Source organism: Conger conger, chromosome 13 (genome assembly GCF_963514075.1).
Source record: "Conger conger chromosome 13, fConCon1.1, whole genome shotgun sequence".
NCBI lineage: Eukaryota > Metazoa > Chordata > Actinopteri > Anguilliformes > Congridae > Conger > Conger conger.
This window is the reverse complement of record NC_083772.1, coordinates 5,574,630-5,581,211: the sequence shown is the minus strand read 5'-3', so window position 1 is coordinate 5,581,211 and position 6,582 is coordinate 5,574,630.

Here is a 6,582-nt window from a genome sequence, read left to right as displayed (position 1 = left end):
GACTAGATAAGCTCCAATATATTGTACGTCTTTAAGAACTTTAAAATAAAACAAGACACATGTTAACCATGTTAACTCGATCTAATAAGTGCTGCATTCTTGGCTGATGCCGGCCATGTTTTTTTCATATATTGTTGTATATATTGTATATTGTCTCATATATTGCCTGTCTGGACCTGTGGCCAAGACACAAAATACACAATTTTAAGTTACTTAATAACTTGGTTCATTAGTTATAGCAATTTTCACATGTTTCCCTGTAATAGCACCACCTATTCACACAGTAGAACCAGATCTATTTCCAGTTTTGTGAGAATCCCATCTTTTCTGCTCGAAGTTATTTGCATTTATGAAATAAGGCATGCCCATTTCAATTTGCATTGGCTGTTTATTCAGCCATATTGCAACTTAGCTTGCTCTAAAGAGGTTATAAACCAAGCTTTGTGCAAGTTTGATAAATGACTGTAGTGCCCCCGACTGCAGAATCGTGGCAGAAATCACAGTGTGTACCCAGCTTAAGGGCAACAATTTGTATCACAAGCGGGATCCTCAGCCCAGCCGACTCATCAACATTATCAACAGCTGATCAGAATCCTGCAGCGGGACGGCGAGTAGTGTACTACGTCCTTAGTGTGCTGTAACAAAAGGAGGAGGAGGGTTGGGTCAATCTGATCTAAAACGTATTTCACAAGTGAACTGATGTTGTAAACTATGCAGTAAGTATATAAAAGGACACTTAAATATTTCCATCCATCCATCCATCCATTCATCCATTCATTATCTGAACCCGCTTATCCTGAACAGGGTCGTGGGGGGGCTGGAGCCTATCCCAGCATACATTGGGCGAAAGGCAGGAATACACCCTGGACAGGTCGCAGGGCACACATACCATTCACTTACACACTCATACCCACAGGCAATTTAGACTCTCCAATCAGCCTAACCTGCATGTCTTTGGACTGTGGGAGGAAACCGGAATACCCGGAGGACACCCACACAGACACGGGGAGAACATGCAAACTCCGCACAGAGAGGCCCCGGCCGACGGGGATTCGAACCCAGGACCTCCTTGCCGTGAGGCGGCAGTGCTACCCACTGCACCATCCGTGCCGCCCACTTAAATATTCGAAGAATTTAATTGCAAAACACAATAAACACCAAATCTGAAAAATGATTGTTGAACAGTGTAGAAACATCCACGATTCATGGAGCTATCAAGCTCCAAATAAATAGCATGGAGTATATGAACAATGTTCCACAGTCACTGCACAGAATACAGTTTGTTATTGCAAAGCACAATAAACAGCACTTTAATTTTATTGCATATTGTGATAGGCTATATCTGCACTGCCGACGTTCAAGAAAATAATGAACATTATTGACAGTTTGGAGGATAGGATAGTGTCACCTCTCCAAAGGAAGCAAGGAAGGTTGGTAGAGTACCATGACTGAGGAAAACTGAAGAGATTGTGATATTTGGGGGTCAGCAACATACCTATACATACACTGTGAGAGGCAATCAACCCAAACAATGTCAAATTCCTGACAAAGATGAAGAAGCAAGGAAGAACAGAACATTCCCTGGGAAGTATTCAGTATTAACAATGTGAAAGGAAGGTTAAAGTGTGCAAAGCAAGGTTCTTGGTGAGAGGTATTTTTTATCCAGAGATTTTAAAATATCTGAAACCCCCTTTCAGATTTCCCTTCTAATAGGATCCATTAATTTAACGGAAGTAAGATCCATATAGTTAATCGCAAATGATTATAGGATATAATGACAACAAAAATTTGCGTTTTGGCGACGCAGACTCCCCAATGCACAAGTATAAATGTTCTCCATGGCGTAGGGCCTACGCCGTAGCCTCCGCATAGACTCAACACAGAAGTATAAATCAGGCTTTAATTCTGCAAAGTGTTCGCACCTGTTCTCTATAACTACATTCCTTAAGTCTGTGCGATTGTCTACTCCCTAATCCGGAGCCGTTTGTATTACATGTGAGTCTATGTGAATCCAGTCCCGCGTCTTCGTTCCTCCATTATTATTGTATGATTGCCCTTTCATGTGTCTCACCTGATGTCTACTTGTTAGACCGCTCTCACTCCCATACCCATAGGTTGTCTCATTCCCCTGTGTATTTAAACCGGATTTACATGTGGCCCACAGGGCTTCTGAAGTTGAATACCCCTGACCTATGGTATTAATGTTTTAAATGGCTCTTGAATTGATTGTTTTGATCCCTGTAAATGTAAACAAAAACATAAACAAAGGACTGAAATGCCATATATATTTTTGGTCATGATTGCTTGTGGCGTTGCTTGTACAATCTAGGAGGCGCCCGAAGACGCTGATAAAGATAGCCTTGCAAACATGTTCCCTTCAAAATGCTCTTCTTACAATGATAGCGTGTTATTCAGTTTCCCTCCGGGGATCAATAAAGCAATTTCTTTTTCTTTCTATCTATCATTCACCGACAGTAACCTTGCTTACAAAAGTCACGGTAATTTCTGCTGCCCAGGTGGCTTACGTAGGCTGTGTAGGCCTACATGTCATCTTCCTAACTTAACCTTTTATGCTGCGTTCCAGACAACTCGGAAGTCGACCTTCTACTAGGAAAAGTGCAATAGAACGTCACTCAAAGTCAGAATTTCTACTTGTGAACTTGGGGCAAATCCAGCTTCCGCGACTTCACAAGGAGCGGTTGTTTGAACTCACACAACAATGGCAGCACCCATGGAGGCACACATCGTAAACAGCAAACCGTCAACTAAAAGGCAACGCAAAGTTTTTGTTCCTGCATGACATTAAACATACTGTCATATTGTAAAGCATGTTCTGCGTGTGAATTCACATGAAACAATGTTGCCAATGAGATTAGTAAACTGGTTTGGGCAAATTATCTCTGAAAGTTGCTTTGGATAAAAGCATCAGCCAAATGACAATGTAAATGTTTGGCTGCCAAATTCATCAAGCTCAGGCAGACTTCCAGAGAGTCCCCTCGGGTGCCAACCTCATCGGATTTACCAGTGGGAATAGGGTACGGATGTGACAATATAAAAGACGTCAAGGAAGCAAAGGCAAAAAAATGGGACAGTGAAATAATTTTATAACCTGTTCCATAATATGTAGAACCTGAGACAGAGTTACGAAACATTTTAATGTTTGCAAAGACGAGCTGTTACAAAGTAGCTGTAGCACACCTCGTCATATTATAATATTTAAAAAATCAGATCTGTTTAAATTGCCTGAAATGTAATTCTGTGGTCCTTGTAAGGTATTTTTGGGGCGTCAATTTATGGTAATCATAAGTTCAGGACATGCACTTTTTGTTTATGATGGATTGGTATGCGAAGAAACACTATGTTTACTCATTTGATAAATCCAGCGGAATTTGTTAGTCTGTTTCCGAGCACACATAAATTTGCACACAGATTTACAAAAATAAAAATGAAATAAATATTATTACCAGATTGTTGATTAAACATTTAAGTGCCTGCACACACAAAACCTGGAAGTTCTGTAGGTGAAAATGCTTTGTTAGTGAGAGAGGTCAGAGGTCAGCAGTTCAGGCAGACAGGAAAGTGACAGTACCTCAGAAAACCATGCATAACAACAGTTACACATCTCTGCGTAACTGCATACACATGACCCAATTTAAACGACTGAATTCTGCTGTACAGACAATTTAATGTAATTTCTACTTCTATGACACAATGGCAGCATGGTGTGTGTAACATTAATAAAACCTTCCACTCTTCCTCCTCTCCCGTAGGGATCCTTCATCTTCTCTCTGGTGAAGTACCAGCCCCTGACCTTTAACCGCTGGTATGTGTATCCAGACTGGGCGTATGTGCTGGGCTGGCTGCTGGCCCTCTCCTCTGTTGTATTGGTGCCGGGGTGGAGTCTGGTCAAGCTCTCCATCAGCACTGGCACTCTCAGACAGGTGAGGCCTGGATCCCGTGTCTCCACAGCTGTGCAGAAAGGGGTCATTCAAGCAATATCTCTGGGGTTTCTCTTTTTTTTATTAAATGTAATTTTCAATATTTCATAGATCCTTGGCATTGTTATTTATGTAGTAGTTACATTTCATATCTCTTCATATCTCTATTTCATATCTCTATATCTCCATTCTCCTCTGACGTTGCGCATCAAGATCCATACCCTTATTATTTTTCTGCCGAAAGCGATTGTCTCATCTGTGTCACCCTGATGATGACCTGCCCCTGACCCGGAAGCAAATGGCAGAGCGAGGGAATGCAGTTTCTGCTACAGAGTTGGAAGAGTTCAGGTGCTTACCAACACAAAAATGGAAATTGAAGTGTTAAAAGTGTGCATTTGAAAATCATGATCTAGATTACTGATTCTAGAGGGTAGTTCTTCTCAGGTATGGCTTTACAGTAACACAAATAACCAACAGTGGTATGCAGAAGAGCATCTCTGAACACACAACGCATCATAACTTTAAGTGGATAGGCTACAGCAGTAGAAGTCTAATAAATACCTAATAAAGTGCTCGGTATATACCTGTGTATATACCTGTCTGTTTTGTTCATTTGTTGCCATATTGTAATGTGCTCCTGCCATTCCCTCCAGTATTTTTCCTGTCTCATCTTCTTGTGTCCTGACCCCTTTTGTTTCCGACCACTGCCTTTTGCATTTCTCTTCTGATCTGATCAAATAAATACATTGGACTAGATTAGGGGCTAGATAAGGTTGTAAATTGGCCTACTACAAGGTGATATACTTCAGTGGGGGTTGACTGTACTGAAATTGGCTCCCATGTTTTCCAACATTCCCTACTTTTTTTAAATAAAGAGTGTAAAGTACAAATGTACAACAAAATTATTTCTTCATTACTATCAGTGACTTTCTCAGACTGATTTTTCAGATTTTTCAGATTGATTTTTCTCATCTGAGCAGTGTAGACAGACCCAGGGAGCTATTCACACCTCTCATTACATAAAAAAGTCCTGTGAGATGACTCAGAATGCACCAGTGATACTGGCCTGTCACAGGCAGACAATCACAAGTTACAGAATAGGTTGATTTATTAACAGTGTTGTACAGTCAGAACAATGAAATTTGGCCTGACACCTATTCGGTGTTTGCAGAGCAATCCTTTCCTAAGGCTCCCTTTGGGGGATGAACTCAGTTAAGACTCATTCAATGCTGTTAGACAGTCCTGGATCTCTCTGCCTATGTGCCGTCTGGTTGGCTGTGCACTCAATTCCCTATTAAACTGTAATAATAAATGGTGGCAGGTAGGGGAAACACAATCTTAAACTTAATGTTTACTAAACTCCAGAAAATTGGTCATCACCTGCCAGTAGTGCTCTGGCCACTTCACGTCTGCTGCGATTATACACACTGACAAATGGTCCAAGAAAATCAGTGGGATTCTGTCCCTCCGAAGGGACACAATAACCCACAGCTTTGCTTATTAACCTTAATCTTAACCTTCAATTTCCACGACCCTGTACAAATTCGGAATAGTAACCGATTGTCATAATTTACAACAGTCTTTGTCACTTGGTGAGTGCATTCACTGTAGCACTTGCACAATGGCAGTCAGGTCAGTAACTCAATCAACCTGCTGATCTCCACATTCATATGTGATGGCCCCATTAACAGGATTATATGTTTCACTTGTACAAACTCTGTGTGTAATTATTGGTGCTATTTTTGTCCCGAATGATTTAGTTGCTTTTGGTAATCTAGCCCTTCTGGAACAAAGTGAATAGAATAGATGTACTTCACCCTGTCTCCACAGTATGCTCCCCCTCTGAACTTTCATTATCACTTATCATCATCCACATCTAACAAAGGAGCTGCTGTGTTTACCTGTCTGACCCTCCATCCATCATCATCAGAACTGTATTCTGACTTAATCTGCTCCTCCAATGTCCCTAAACCAAGCACTGCCGTTTCATTGCAGATCCCCAAATATACTGGAGGAATGAAAAAATAAATAGAAGGCAACAAATACTAAATTGGAGAATCAGAAAATAAATAAAATAATATACACTCAGTGAGCACTTTATTAGGCATTTATTAGACTTATTTTCTAGACTTCTACTGCTGTAGCCTATCCACTTAGAGTTATGATGTGTTGTTTGTTCAGAGATGCCCTTCTGCATACCACTGTTGTAATGTGTGGTTATTTGTGTTACTGTCACCTTCCTGTCAGCTGAGACAAGTCTGGCTATTCTCCTCTGATGTCTCTCATTAACAAGGCATTTCTGTCTGCAGAACTGCTGCTCACTGGTCTGCTCTTTTTTTTTTTTTTTTTTGCACCATTCTTTGCAAACTCTAGAGACTAGTGTGTGTGAAAATCCCAGGGGATCAGCAGTTTCTGAGATACTGAAACCCTGTCTGCCACCAACAATCATTCCATGGTCAAAGTAACTTTGACCATGGAATGTCTGAGTCTGAATGTTTATGAGCCAGAGTCACTCCCCTGTCTGCGTGCTCCACTATTCGGGTGTCTACGGTAGTTCCGGGGTTCAACCTTCCTCCCAATCTTGCATTCCTTACTTCCTGCATTCTCTCCATTTCATGTTTGTAGATAGCACTAATATACTAAT